The sequence below is a fragment of the Thermobia domestica genome, unplaced genomic scaffold, assembly GCF_964235325.1.
Source record: "Thermobia domestica unplaced genomic scaffold, izTheDome1.hap1.1 HAP1_SCAFFOLD_151, whole genome shotgun sequence".
NCBI classification, from domain to species: Eukaryota; Metazoa; Arthropoda; class Insecta; order Zygentoma; family Lepismatidae; genus Thermobia; species Thermobia domestica.
Window position 1 is genome coordinate 153690 of NW_027655898.1, and position 15831 is coordinate 169520.

At 29.7% G+C, this 15831-nt stretch overlaps 4 non-coding genes across 4 annotated transcripts; all 4 read left to right on the plus strand.

Moving 5' to 3' along the window:
• The first annotated feature begins 3010 nt into the window (after window positions 1-3010).
• On the plus strand, window positions 3011-3081 carry TRNAG-GCC (transfer RNA glycine (anticodon GCC)). Its single transcript has one exon. It is a non-coding gene; the product is annotated as a tRNA-Gly (tRNA).
• Window positions 3082-6830: 3749 nt separating this feature from the next.
• Window positions 6831-6901, plus strand: TRNAG-GCC (transfer RNA glycine (anticodon GCC)). The gene has a single exon. It is a non-coding gene; the product is annotated as a tRNA-Gly (tRNA).
• Window positions 6902-10650: 3749 nt separating this feature from the next.
• On the plus strand, window positions 10651-10721 carry TRNAG-GCC (transfer RNA glycine (anticodon GCC)). Its single transcript has one exon. It is a non-coding gene; the product is annotated as a tRNA-Gly (tRNA).
• A 3749-nt stretch (window positions 10722-14470) lies between these two features.
• Window positions 14471-14541, plus strand: TRNAG-GCC (transfer RNA glycine (anticodon GCC)). The gene has a single exon. It is a non-coding gene; the product is annotated as a tRNA-Gly (tRNA).
• Window positions 14542-15831: the final 1290 nt, after the last annotated feature.

Genomic DNA, 15831 nt, shown 5'->3' on the forward strand with positions numbered 1-15831 from the left:
TTAAATAACGAATAAAACGAAATAATAATGAACTATTTACTTCTGTCTACTAAAAACAAAATGTACATTTAAGGAATTTATTTCTCGTAAAATATGTGACTATTATAGTTCTTAGAATTAAAAACTTAAGTTACTTTCATTAATAATTATGAATAAAACAGCAACAGTATAATTAAACACAGATTTCCGTTATTACACCTCTTTCTACAAGTCGACCAATCTAAAATCGAAGAGATCGTTTTTCTGCTGGCTACCTCGGAATATCAAGATCAGTAACATGTAAGAATTAACAATATATCCTAATAACTAGTTGCCGTCAATACTCGCATTATAATATCAAAGAGCTGAAGCATTAAAATTTAATAGTTTCTTCTTAAATTGATAGAATCTGGTTTAATTCCATAAGTTTAGTTATTTTAAATATCATTGACAAAACATTGCTATAATAGAAATCGAGGATGCGTGCAAAGAGAATACCAGGTTTTTTTGAATTTGAGATACCTTTGGTACGATTTTTTAATTTTTTTAAAGTGACTTCAAATTCAGAAATCTACCATTTTATGTTAACTACGATACTTTGAAGGCCAATTCAATGAACACCGCCAGTTTTCGGAAACAAATAAATACCATTCTTATTGCATATTCTAATCAAATGCAGAGGTAAATGAAGTAATTGGTTTATTTTAATTCTTTTCCATATGCAACAAAACGAACCTGTACTTGGTGACTACTGAAAGGCACAAAAGTCTAACCCAGTACAGGTAAAATATTCATTTCATCACATAATCTTTACACGTAGTGTAGACTTATATCAAAATATGGAAAACTTGTCATATACCAAGAAACCCGGCATAATACTATATTGGTTTGGTTTCAGATTTCCCTTGCATTTTGTTTGTTGTTAACCTATTGCATTTTTAGACATTAGAAACTAACGTAAATTTAGTTTACAAAATTAAATATTTTCACGACAGTTTCTGGTATGGTGTTAGTTCAACTATGGTAAAGCTTCATTATTTATCGAAATTATCTTCTTCACTATTATATCTGGTTAATATGTTTTAAGTAGGAACATGTTTTAGGTTTCTAACCGTCCTCATCTGAAATTTTATTCACTAGTAAAAAACACTATTATTGTTTCATTAATCGTTGAAACAGTTGTTCTAATTATTAAAGAAAATTTGAAAGGTAATATGAATCTTTACTGTAAACTTTTATATGAGCGTAAGTATTTTTTCTCTGCTAAAAGAAACTGCCATACTTTCTTAACATTTTAACTGCCAACAATTCATACTTTATTTTCTAATGTTCTCAAGTCAATTTTCTTTCCTAGCGCCTAATGTACAGCAACGTACGTAATCTTCTCTTGAAAATAGATCACAGAACAAAATCTAGATCAGCTACGATCTGAACTGGGGTATCTGGAAAACTCTAAGGTAATATGGAATTGACTTATGCTTGTCTGGATTAGTTAGAACTTAAGTTTTCCTATTGAAATATCTTTAAATGATAAATAACATTTTGTGTTCTTAGGATGAAATTCATTTTAGACAATTGTTCTTACCTGAAAGTTATTTACTTTGTGTTTTGTTTAAGTGATACATATTTGCTGAAGTTGTGATGTCTATTTTTGACTCGTGATGTAAAGATTATTGTTTTGTATTTAGCCGTCTCCTTGGGAACAATCATAATTTACACAACGAATGCCAAATGATTCCCTACATATTGCTAATGTTTTTGAATATTGCTAAATATATTGTTCAATATCTCGGGAGAAACATAAGTATCTCCCTTGTTGCTTATTGAATCACACTGTAATAAGAAAAAATTAACTTTTGTAATTAAAGCTATTGCATTCTATTTCCTCAATGTGATGTGAAAAAAAAACAGGAAAACATTTGCAGTAACATATCAACCTTTGTTTTCCAGAAAGTGTCATCTAAATCTCAAATAACTCCGTTTATTCCAGAAACGAAAGATACTTCTTTTGGTTAGAGGTTTAAGATATTGAACCTAGTTTATTTCGATATTTCAAAAAACAAGAAACATAACGAATCACCAATGAGGTTTTCGCTATAATCTGTTCGGAGTAAAATTTTATGAATGATTTGGAATAATACCAAATAATGTGACATTATTATAGTCTGCATCGTAACAAATTAAAGATCCTTTGCTATCTATGAACAGAAGCAGGATGTTATATTCTCAACTGACTTTGGTTACAAGATCTCTTTTGATAAGTTGGAAATAGTTTGAAAACAAAAATTTCTTAATCCTAACGAAGACTAGTTTCAAAAGGTAAGCAACGCTTAAGACTACAAGAATGCTGGTAACTAGGTGCCATCAATATATGAACTCTGACATACACTCGTCAATTTATTTAAATAAATATTTTCTCTTATTATGAGAAATTCTCTTTGATCTACTTGAATAGGATTATTTATCCTTCATATTATTGTCATAAAGTTTAAGTAATAGAAAACATAGGTTTAATGGAAAGATGATACAGTATGAATTGAGAGTATCCCTTTTAACAAGTTTGAGGTAAAACTGTATAAAAGTGTTAAAATACGTTTACTAATTAAGAAATCTGTAGCTTGGTTTGTGTAAAATACAATAATTTAATGTCTGTTTTTAGAAAGCGATACATTTTCGAAAGTAAAACCAACTTATTCCATACGAGAATGAAAAATGCAGGGATAAAAAGGTAGGTTTATTCCAATTGAATTGCATATTCTAAAGAAACGAATGTCATCTGAGATGGAATTTCGAATGAATAGTATATATGTATATGAATCATAATATCTTTATGTAATGAAATTATGAACAAATGTGATACCATTTTGCTAGCTTCTGAGGGAAAGCGTTTATTGAATCGAATGCGGAACACAATTTTGAAGCATTAAAGTTTTCCAGCATGTAAAAGTTTGTTCCTCGATTTAAGGTCCGAACATAACATTAGTTTAAGAAGTGTTATTAATTCAATAGTAAATAAAATTCTCTTGTATTGGCATCGGTGGTTCAGTGGTAGAATGCTCGCCTGCCACGCGGGCGGCCCGGGTTCGATTCCCGGCCGATGCACTGAATTTTTAGCGGGGATTTAAATTTCGAATATCTTACCGATATATGGGTTTATGAATTCATTTCTGCTACGCTCTAAGTTACGCTTGGTTCAACACACTCAAATTGTCACCTTAAATCAATGGCCAAATTTATTTCCCTGATTAATTTCCCGTCTACAGCAAGCCATTACAATTTTAGTTATACCTTTAGACAATATTTGAATTGATTTGCTTTTGAATAAAGTTTTTCCGTACAAGAGTTTCATAATAATTTCTTTAAAAATTAAATATCGATCTACATTTTGTGATTCCTTTTCACATGGGATAAGAATTTCCTGTAGTAGACGTTTAATATATTATTTGTATAGTAGAGATGTTTAGGTTTTAAATCTATTAAAATCCGTTTAGGATATAGTAACCTACGCAATAAGTTTCAAACATTTTCCTATATATTGTGTAATATTTTGGGATATGGACAAAAAATCATAGCTTGTTTTGAAATGAATATAAGCATTGTCAGCTTAAAATATGTGGACGATTAATTGTTGTTTATTACCCATCGTGGAACCAATATCGTGAACATGTTATGAAGATGAACTTTGTTAGAAATAATATACCAACTCATTGTGGCATTTAAGAATTTCCTTCAAAGCAAAATTTACTTCATCAATTCCAGAATAAAAACTATGCTTTTAGACTGGATACTTGAAATTTCCAACCTAGTTTAGTTTCTTCAAGACAATTTCCACTAACATTGCTTAAATAACGAATAAAACGAAATAATAATGAACTATTTACTTCTGTCTACTAAAAACAAAATGTACATTTAAGGAATTTATTTCTGGTAAAATATGTGACTATTATAGTTCTTAGAATTAAAAACTTAACTTACTTTCATTAATAATTATGAATAAAACAGCAATAGTATAATTAAACACAGATTTCCGTTATTACACCTCTTTCTACAAGTCGACCAATCTAAAATCGAAGAGATCGTTTTTCTGCTGGCTACCTCGGAATATCAAGATCAGTAACATGTAAGAATTAACAATATATCCTAATAACTAGTTGCCGTCAATACTCGCATTATAATATCAAAGAGCTGAAGCATTAAAATTTAATAGTTTCTTCTTAAATTGATAGAATCTGGTTTAATTCCATAAGTTTAGTTATTTTAAATATCATTGACAAAACATTGCTATAATAGAAATCGAGGATGCGTGCAAAGAGAATACCAGGTTTTTTTGAATTTGAGATACCTTTGGTACGATTTTTTAAATTTTTTAAAGTGACTTCAAATTCAGAAATCTACCATTTTATGTTAACTACGATACTTTGAAGGCCAATTCAATGAACACCGCCAGTTTTCGGAAACAAATAAATACCATTCTTATTGCATATTCTAATCAAATGCAGAGGTAAATGAAGTAATTGGTTTATTTTAATTCTTTTCCATATGCAACAAAACGAACCTGTACTTGGTGACTACTGAAAGGCACAAAAGTCTAACCCAGTACAGGTAAAATATTCATTTCATCACATAATCTTTACACGTAGTGTAGACTCATATCAAAATATGGAAAACTTGTCATATACCAAGAAACCCGGCATAATACTATATTGGTTTGGTTTCAGATTTCCCTTGCATTTTGTTTGTTGTTAACCTATTGCATTTTTAGACATTAGAAACTAACGTAAATTTAGTTTACAAAATTAAATATTTTCACGACAGTTTCTGGTATGGTGTTAGTTCAACTATGGTAAAGCTTCATTATTTATCGAAATTATCTTCTTCACTATTATATCTGGTTAATATGTTTTAAGTAGGAACATGTTTTAGGTTTCTAACCGTCCTCATCTGAAATTTTATTCACTAGTAAAAAACACTATTATTGTTTCATTAATCGTTGAAACAGTTGTTCTAATTATTAAAGAAAATTTGAAAGGTAATATGAATCTTTACTGTAAACTTTTATATGAGCGTAAGTATTTTTTCTCTGCTAAAAGAAACTGCCATACTTTCTTAACATTTTAACTGCCAACAATTCATACTTTATTTTCTAATGTTCTCAAGTCAATTTTCTTTCCTAGCGCCTAATGTACAGCAACGTACGTAATCTTCTCTTGAAAATAGATCACAGAACAAAATCTAGATCAGCTACGATCTGAACTGGGGTATCTGGAAAACTCTAAGGTAATATGGAATTGACTTATGCTTGTCTGGATTAGTTAGAACTTAAGTTTTCCTATTGAAATATCTTTAAATGATAAATAACATTTTGTGTTCTTAGGATGAAATTCATTTTAGACAATTGTTCTTACCTGAAAGTTATTTACTTTGTGTTTTGTTTAAGTGATACATATTTGCTGAAGTTGTGATGTCTATTTTTGACTCGTGATGTAAAGATTATTGTGTTGTATTTAGCCGTCTCCTTGGGAACAATCATAATTTACACAACGAATGCCAAATGATTCCCTACATATTGCTAATGTTTTTGAATATTGCTAAATATATTGTTCAATATCTCGGGAGAAACATAAGTATCTCCCTTGTTGCTTATTGAATCACACTGTAATAAGAAAAAATTAACTTTTGTAATTAAAGCTATTGCATTCTATTTCCTCAATGTGATGTGAAAAAAAAACAGGAAAACATTTGCAGTAACATATCAACCTTTGTTTTCCAGAAAGTGTCATCTAAATCTCAAATAACTCCGTTTATTCCAGAAACGAAAGATACTTCTTTTGGTTAGAGGTTTAAGATATTGAACCTAGTTTATTTCGATATTTCAAAAAACAAGAAACATAACGAATCACCAATGAGGTTTTCGCTATAATCTGTTCGGAGTAAAATTTTATGAATGATTTGGAATAATACCAAATAATGTGACATTATTATAGTCTGCATCGTAACAAATTAAAGATCCTTTGCTATCTATGAACAGAAGCAGGATGTTATATTCTCAACTGACTTTGGTTACAAGATCTCTTTTGATAAGTTGGAAATAGTTTGAAAACAAAAATTTCTTAATCCTAACGAAGACTAGTTTCAAAAGGTAAGCAACGCTTAAGACTACAAGAATGCTGGTAACTAGGTGCCATCAATATATGAACTCTGACATACACTCGTCAATTTATTTAAATAAATATTTTCTCTTATTATGAGAAATTCTCTTTGATCTACTTGAATAGGATTATTTATCCTTCATATTATTGTCATAAAGTTTAAGTAATAGAAAACATAGGTTTAATGGAAAGATGATACAGTATGAATTGAGAGTATCCCTTTTAACAAGTTTGAGGTAAAACTGTATAAAAGTGTTAAAATACGTTTACTAATTAAGAAATCTGTAGCTTGGTTTGTGTAAAATACAATAATTTAATGTCTGTTTTTAGAAAGCGATACATTTTCGAAAGTAAAACCAACTTATTCCATACGAGAATGAAAAATGCAGGGATAAAAAGGTAGGTTTATTCCAATTGAATTGCATATTCTAAAGAAACGAATGTCATCTGAGATGGAATTTCGAATGAATAGTATATATGTATATGAATCATAATATCTTTATGTAATGAAATTATGAACAAATGTGATACCATTTTGCTAGCTTCTGAGGGAAAGCGTTTATTGAATCGAATGCGGAACACAATTTTGAAGCATTAAAGTTTTCCAGCATGTAAAAGTTTGTTCCTCGATTTAAGGTCCGAACATAACATTAGTTTAAGAAGTGTTATTAATTCAATAGTAAATAAAATTCTCTTGTATTGGCATCGGTGGTTCAGTGGTAGAATGCTCGCCTGCCACGCGGGCGGCCCGGGTTCGATTCCCGGCCGATGCACTGAATTTTTAGCGGGGATTTAAATTTCGAATATCTTACCGATATATGGGTTTATGAATTCATTTCTGCTACGCTCTAAGTTACGCTTGGTTCAACACACTCAAATTGTCACCTTAAATCAATGGCCAAATTTATTTCCCTGATTAATTTCCCGTCTACAGCAAGCCATTACAATTTTAGTTATACCTTTAGACAATATTTGAATTGATTTGCTTTTGAATAAAGTTTTTCCGTACAAGAGTTTCATAATAATTTCTTTAAAAATTAAATATCGATCTACATTTTGTGATTCCTTTTCACATGGGATAAGAATTTCCTGTAGTAGACGTTTAATATATTATTTGTATAGTAGAGATGTTTAGGTTTTAAATCTATTAAAATCCGTTTAGGATATAGTAACCTACGCAATAAGTTTCAAACATTTTCCTATATATTGTGTAATATTTTGGGATATGGACAAAAAATCATAGCTTGTTTTGAAATGAATATAAGCATTGTCAGCTTAAAATATGTGGACGATTAATTGTTGTTTATTACCCATCGTGGAACCAATATCGTGAACATGTTATGAAGATGAACTTTGTTAGAAATAATATACCAACTCATTGTGGCATTTAAGAATTTCCTTCAAAGCAAAATTTACTTCATCAATTCCAGAATAAAAACTATGCTTTTAGACTGGATACTTGAAATTTCCAACCTAGTTTAGTTTCTTCAAGACAATTTCCACTAACATTGCTTAAATAACGAATAAAACGAAATAATAATGAACTATTTACTTCTGTCTACTAAAAACAAAATGTACATTTAAGGAATTTATTTCTGGTAAAATATGTGACTATTATAGTTCTTAGAATTAAAAACTTAACTTACTTTCATTAATAATTATGAATAAAACAGCAACAGTATAATTAAACACAGATTTCCGTTATTACACCTCTTTCTACAAGTCGACCAATCTAAAATCGAAGAGATCGTTTTTCTGCTGGCTACCTCGGAATATCAAGATCAGTAACATGTAAGAATTAACAATATATCCTAATAACTAGTTGCCGTCAATACTCGCATTATAATATCAAAGAGCTGAAGCATTAAAATTTAATAGTTTCTTCTTAAATTGATAGAATCTGGTTTAATTCCATAAGTTTAGTTATTTTAAATATCATTGACAAAACATTGCTATAATAGAAATCGAGGATGCGTGCAAAGAGAATACCAGGTTTTTTTGAATTTGAGATACCTTTGGTACGATTTTTTAAATTTTTTAAAGTGACTTCAAATTCAGAAATCTACCATTTTATGTTAACTACGATACTTTGAAGGCCAATTCAATGAACACCGCCAGTTTTCGGAAACAAATAAATACCATTCTTATTGCATATTCTAATCAAATGCAGAGGTAAATGAAGTAATTGGTTTATTTTAATTCTTTTCCATATGCAACAAAACGAACCTGTACTTGGTGACTACTGAAAGGCACAAAAGTCTAACCCAGTACAGGTAAAATATTCATTTCATCACATAATCTTTACACGTAGTGTAGACTCATATCAAAATATGGAAAACTTGTCATATACCAAGAAACCCGGCATAATACTATATTGGTTTGGTTTCAGATTTCCCTTGCATTTTGTTTGTTGTTAACCTATTGCATTTTTAGACATTAGAAACTAACGTAAATTTAGTTTACAAAATTAAATATTTTCACGACAGTTTCTGGTATGGTGTTAGTTCAACTATGGTAAAGCTTCATTATTTATCGAAATTATCTTCTTCACTATTATATCTGGTTAATATGTTTTAAGTAGGAACATGTTTTAGGTTTCTAACCGTCCTCATCTGAAATTTTATTCACTAGTAAAAAACACTATTATTGTTTCATTAATCGTTGAAACAGTTGTTCTAATTATTAAAGAAAATTTGAAAGGTAATATGAATCTTTACTGTAAACTTTTATATGAGCGTAAGTATTTTTTCTCTGCTAAAAGAAACTGCCATACTTTCTTAACATTTTAACTGCCAACAATTCATACTTTATTTTCTAATGTTCTCAAGTCAATTTTCTTTCCTAGCGCCTAATGTACAGCAACGTACGTAATCTTCTCTTGAAAATAGATCACAGAACAAAATCTAGATCAGCTACGATCTGAACTGGGGTATCTGGAAAACTCTAAGGTAATATGGAATTGACTTATGCTTGTCTGGATTAGTTAGAACTTAAGTTTTCCTATTGAAATATCTTTAAATGATAAATAACATTTTGTGTTCTTAGGATGAAATTCATTTTAGACAATTGTTCTTACCTGAAAGTTATTTACTTTGTGTTTTGTTTAAGTGATACATATTTGCTGAAGTTGTGATGTCTATTTTTGACTCGTGATGTAAAGATTATTGTGTTGTATTTAGCCGTCTCCTTGGGAACAATCATAATTTACACAACGAATGCCAAATGATTCCCTACATATTGCTAATGTTTTTGAATATTGCTAAATATATTGTTCAATATCTCGGGAGAAACATAAGTATCTCCCTTGTTGCTTATTGAATCAAACTGTAATAAGAAAAAATTAACTTTTGTAATTAAAGCTATTGCATTCTATTTCCTCAATGTGATGTGAAAAAAAAACAGGAAAACATTTGCAGTAACATATCAACCTTTGTTTTCCAGAAAGTGTCATCTAAATCTCAAATAACTCCGTTTATTCCAGAAACGAAAGATACTTCTTTTGGTTAGAGGTTTAAGATATTGAACCTAGTTTATTTCGATATTTCAAAAAACAAGAAACATAACGAATCACCAATGAGGTTTTCGCTATAATCTGTTCGGAGTAAAATTTTATGAATGATTTGGAATAATACCAAATAATGTGACATTATTATAGTCTGCATCGTAACAAATTAAAGATCCTTTGCTATCTATGAACAGAAGCAGGATGTTATATTCTCAACTGACTTTGGTTACAAGATCTCTTTTGATAAGTTGGAAATAGTTTGAAAACAAAAATTTCTTAATCCTAACGAAGACTAGTTTCAAAAGGTAAGCAACGCTTAAGACTACAAGAATGCTGGTAACTAGGTGCCATCAATATATGAACTCTGACATACACTCGTCAATTTATTTAAATAAATATTTTCTCTTATTATGAGAAATTCTCTTTGATCTACTTGAATAGGATTATTTATCCTTCATATTATTGTCATAAAGTTTAAGTAATAGAAAACATAGGTTTAATGGAAAGATGATACAGTATGAATTGAGAGTATCCCTTTTAACAAGTTTGAGGTAAAACTGTATAAAAGTGTTAAAATACGTTTACTAATTAAGAAATCTGTAGCTTGGTTTGTGTAAAATACAATAATTTAATGTCTGTTTTTAGAAAGCGATACATTTTCGAAAGTAAAACCAACTTATTCCATACGAGAATGAAAAATGCAGGGATAAAAAGGTAGGTTTATTCCAATTGAATTGCATATTCTAAAGAAACGAATGTCATCTGAGATGGAATTTCGAATGAATAGTATATATGTATATGAATCATAATATCTTTATGTAATGAAATTATGAACAAATGTGATACCATTTTGCTAGCTTCTGAGGGAAAGCGTTTATTGAATCGAATGCGGAACACAATTTTGAAGCATTAAAGTTTTCCAGCATGTAAAAGTTTGTTCCTCGATTTAAGGTCCGAACATAACATTAGTTTAAGAAGTGTTATTAATTCAATAGTAAATAAAATTCTCTTGTATTGGCATCGGTGGTTCAGTGGTAGAATGCTCGCCTGCCACGCGGGCGGCCCGGGTTCGATTCCCGGCCGATGCACTGAATTTTTAGCGGGGATTTAAATTTCGAATATCTTACCGATATATGGGTTTATGAATTCATTTCTGCTACGCTCTAAGTTACGCTTGGTTCAACACACTCAAATTGTCACCTTAAATCAATGGCCAAATTTATTTCCCTGATTAATTTCCCGTCTACAGCAAGCCATTACAATTTTAGTTATACCTTTAGACAATATTTGAATTGATTTGCTTTTGAATAAAGTTTTTCCGTACAAGAGTTTCATAATAATTTCTTTAAAAATTAAATATCGATCTACATTTTGTGATTCCTTTTCACATGGGATAAGAATTTCCTGTAGTAGACGTTTAATATATTATTTGTATAGTAGAGATGTTTAGGTTTTAAATCTATTAAAATCCGTTTAGGATATAGTAACCTACGCAATAAGTTTCAAACATTTTCCTATATATTGTGTAATATTTTGGGATATGGACAAAAAATCATAGCTTGTTTTGAAATGAATATAAGCATTGTCAGCTTAAAATATGTGGACGATTAATTGTTGTTTATTACCCATCGTGGAACCAATATCGTGAACATGTTATGAAGATGAACTTTGTTAGAAATAATATACCAACTCATTGTGGCATTTAAGAATTTCCTTCAAAGCAAAATTTACTTCATCAATTCCAGAATAAAAACTATGCTTTTAGACTGGATACTTGAAATTTCCAACCTAGTTTAGTTTCTTCAAGACAATTTCCACTAACATTGCTTAAATAACGAATAAAACGAAATAATAATGAACTATTTACTTCTGTCTACTAAAAACAAAATGTACATTTAAGGAATTTATTTCTCGTAAAATATGTGACTATTATAGTTCTTAGAATTAAAAACTTAAGTTACTTTCATTAATAATTATGAATAAAACAGCAACAGTATAATTAAACACAGATTTCCGTTATTACACCTCTTTCTACAAGTCGACCAATCTAAAATCGAAGAGATCGTTTTTCTGCTGGCTACCTCGGAATATCAAGATCAGTAACATGTAAGAATTAACAATATATCCTAATAACTAGTTGCCGTCAATACTCGCATTATAATATCAAAGAGCTGAAGCATTAAAATTTAATAGTTTCTTCTTAAATTGATAGAATCTGGTTTAATTCCATAAGTTTAGTTATTTTAAATATCATTGACAAAACATTGCTATAATAGAAATCGAGGATGCGTGCAAAGAGAATACCAGGTTTTTTTGAATTTGAGATACCTTTGGTACGATTTTTTAAATTTTTTAAAGTGACTTCAAATTCAGAAATCTACCATTTTATGTTAACTACGATACTTTGAAGGCCAATTCAATGAACACCGCCAGTTTTCGGAAACAAATAAATACCATTCTTATTGCATATTCTAATCAAATGCAGAGGTAAATGAAGTAATTGGTTTATTTTAATTCTTTTCCATATGCAACAAAACGAACCTGTACTTGGTGACTACTGAAAGGCACAAAAGTCTAACCCAGTACAGGTAAAATATTCATTTCATCACATAATCTTTACACGTAGTGTAGACTTATATCAAAATATGGAAAACTTGTCATATACCAAGAAACCCGGCATAATACTATATTGGTTTGGTTTCAGATTTCCCTTGCATTTTGTTTGTTGTTAACCTATTGCATTTTTAGACATTAGAAACTAACGTAAATTTAGTTTACAAAATTAAATATTTTCACGACAGTTTCTGGTATGGTGTTAGTTCAACTATGGTAAAGCTTCATTATTTATCGAAATTATCTTCTTCACTATTATATCTGGTTAATATGTTTTAAGTAGGAACATGTTTTAGGTTTCTAACCGTCCTCATCTGAAATTTTATTCACTAGTAAAAAACACTATTATTGTTTCATTAATCGTTGAAACAGTTGTTCTAATTATTAAAGAAAATTTGAAAGGTAATATGAATCTTTACTGTAAACTTTTATATGAGCGTAAGTATTTTTTCTCTGCTAAAAGAAACTGCCATACTTTCTTAACATTTTAACTGCCAACAATTCATACTTTATTTTCTAATGTTCTCAAGTCAATTTTCTTTCCTAGCGCCTAATGTACAGCAACGTACGTAATCTTCTCTTGAAAATAGATCACAGAACAAAATCTAGATCAGCTACGATCTGAACTGGGGTATCTGGAAAACTCTAAGGTAATATGGAATTGACTTATGCTTGTCTGGATTAGTTAGAACTTAAGTTTTCCTATTGAAATATCTTTAAATGATAAATAACATTTTGTGTTCTTAGGATGAAATTCATTTTAGACAATTGTTCTTACCTGAAAGTTATTTACTTTGTGTTTTGTTTAAGTGATACATATTTGCTGAAGTTGTGATGTCTATTTTTGACTCGTGATGTAAAGATTATTGTTTTGTATTTAGCCGTCTCCTTGGGAACAATCATAATTTACACAACGAATGCCAAATGATTCCCTACATATTGCTAATGTTTTTGAATATTGCTAAATATATTGTTCAATATCTCGGGAGAAACATAAGTATCTCCCTTGTTGCTTATTGAATCACACTGTAATAAGAAAAAATTAACTTTTGTAATTAAAGCTATTGCATTCTATTTCCTCAATGTGATGTGAAAAAAAAACAGGAAAACATTTGCAGTAACATATCAACCTTTGTTTTCCAGAAAGTGTCATCTAAATCTCAAATAACTCCGTTTATTCCAGAAACGAAAGATACTTCTTTTGGTTAGAGGTTTAAGATATTGAACCTAGTTTATTTCGATATTTCAAAAAACAAGAAACATAACGAATCACCAATGAGGTTTTCGCTATAATCTGTTCGGAGTAAAATTTTATGAATGATTTGGAATAATACCAAATAATGTGACATTATTATAGTCTGCATCGTAACAAATTAAAGATCCTTTGCTATCTATGAACAGAAGCAGGATGTTATATTCTCAACTGACTTTGGTTACAAGATCTCTTTTGATAAGTTGGAAATAGTTTGAAAACAAAAATTTCTTAATCCTAACGAAGACTAGTTTCAAAAGGTAAGCAACGCTTAAGACTACAAGAATGCTGGTAACTAGGTGCCATCAATATATGAACTCTGACATACACTCGTCAATTTATTTAAATAAATATTTTCTCTTATTATGAGAAATTCTCTTTGATCTACTTGAATAGGATTATTTATCCTTCATATTATTGTCATAAAGTTTAAGTAATAGAAAACATAGGTTTAATGGAAAGATGATACAGTATGAATTGAGAGTATCCCTTTTAACAAGTTTGAGGTAAAACTGTATAAAAGTGTTAAAATACGTTTACTAATTAAGAAATCTGTAGCTTGGTTTGTGTAAAATACAATAATTTAATGTCTGTTTTTAGAAAGCGATACATTTTCGAAAGTAAAACCAACTTATTCCATACGAGAATGAAAAATGCAGGGATAAAAAGGTAGGTTTATTCCAATTGAATTGCATATTCTAAAGAAACGAATGTCATCTGAGATGGAATTTCGAATGAATAGTATATATGTATATGAATCATAATATCTTTATGTAATGAAATTATGAACAAATGTGATACCATTTTGCTAGCTTCTGAGGGAAAGCGTTTATTGAATCGAATGCGGAACACAATTTTGAAGCATTAAAGTTTTCCAGCATGTAAAAGTTTGTTCCTCGATTTAAGGTCCGAACATAACATTAGTTTAAGAAGTGTTATTAATTCAATAGTAAATAAAATTCTCTTGTATTGGCATCGGTGGTTCAGTGGTAGAATGCTCGCCTGCCACGCGGGCGGCCCGGGTTCGATTCCCGGCCGATGCACTGAATTTTTAGCGGGGATTTAAATTTCGAATATCTTACCGATATATGGGTTTACGAATTCATTTCTGCTACGCTCTAAGTTACGCTTGGTTCAACACACTCAAATTGTCACCTTAAATCAATGGCCAAATTTATTTCCCTGATTAATTTCCCGTCTACAGCAAGCCATTACAATTTTAGTTATACCTTTAGACAATATTTGAATTGATTTGCTTTTGAATAAAGTTTTTCCGTACAAGAGTTTCATAATAATTTCTTTAAAAATTAAATATCGATCTACATTTTGTGATTCCTTTTCACATGGGATAAGAATTTCCTGTAGTAGACGTTTAATATATTATTTGTATAGTAGAGATGTTTAGGTTTTAAATCTATTAAAATCCGTTTAGGATATAGTAACCTACGCAATAAGTTTCAAACATTTTCCTATATATTGTGTAATATTTTGGGATATGGATAAAAAATCATAGCTTGTTTTGAAATGAATATAAGCATTGTCAGCTTAAAATATGTGGACGATTAATTGTTGTTTATTACCCATCGTGGAACCAATATCGTGAACATGTTATGAAGATGAACTTTGTTAGAAATAATATACCAACTCATTGTGGCATTTAAGAATTTCCTTCAAAGCAAAATTTACTTCATCAATTCCAGAATAAAAACTATGCTTTTAGACTGGATACTTGAAATTTCCAACCTAGTTTAGTTTCTTCAAGACAATTTCCACTAACATTGCTTAAATAACGAATAAAACGAAATAATAATGAACTATTTACTTCTGTCTACTAAAAACAAAATGTACATTTAAGGAATTTATTTCTGGTAAAATATGTGACTATTATAGTTCTTAGAATTAAAAACTTAACTTAATTTCATTAATAATTATGAATAAAACAGCAACAGTATAATTAAACACAGATTTCCGTTATTACACCTCTTTCTACAAATCGACCAATCTAAAATCGAAGAGATCGTTTTTCTGCTGGCTACCTCGGAATATCAAGATCAGTAACATGTAAGAATTAACAATATATCCTAATAACTAGTTGCCGTCAATACTCGCATTATAATATCAAAGAGCTGAAGCATTAAAATTTAATAGTTTCTTCTTAAATTGATAGAATCTGGTTTAATTCCATAAGTTTAGTTATTTTAAATATCATTGACAAAACATTGCTATAATAGAAATCGAGGATGCGTGCAAAGAGAATACCAGGTTTTTTTGAATTTGAGATACCTTTGGTACGATTTTTTAAATTTTTTAAAGTGACTTCAAATTCAGAAATC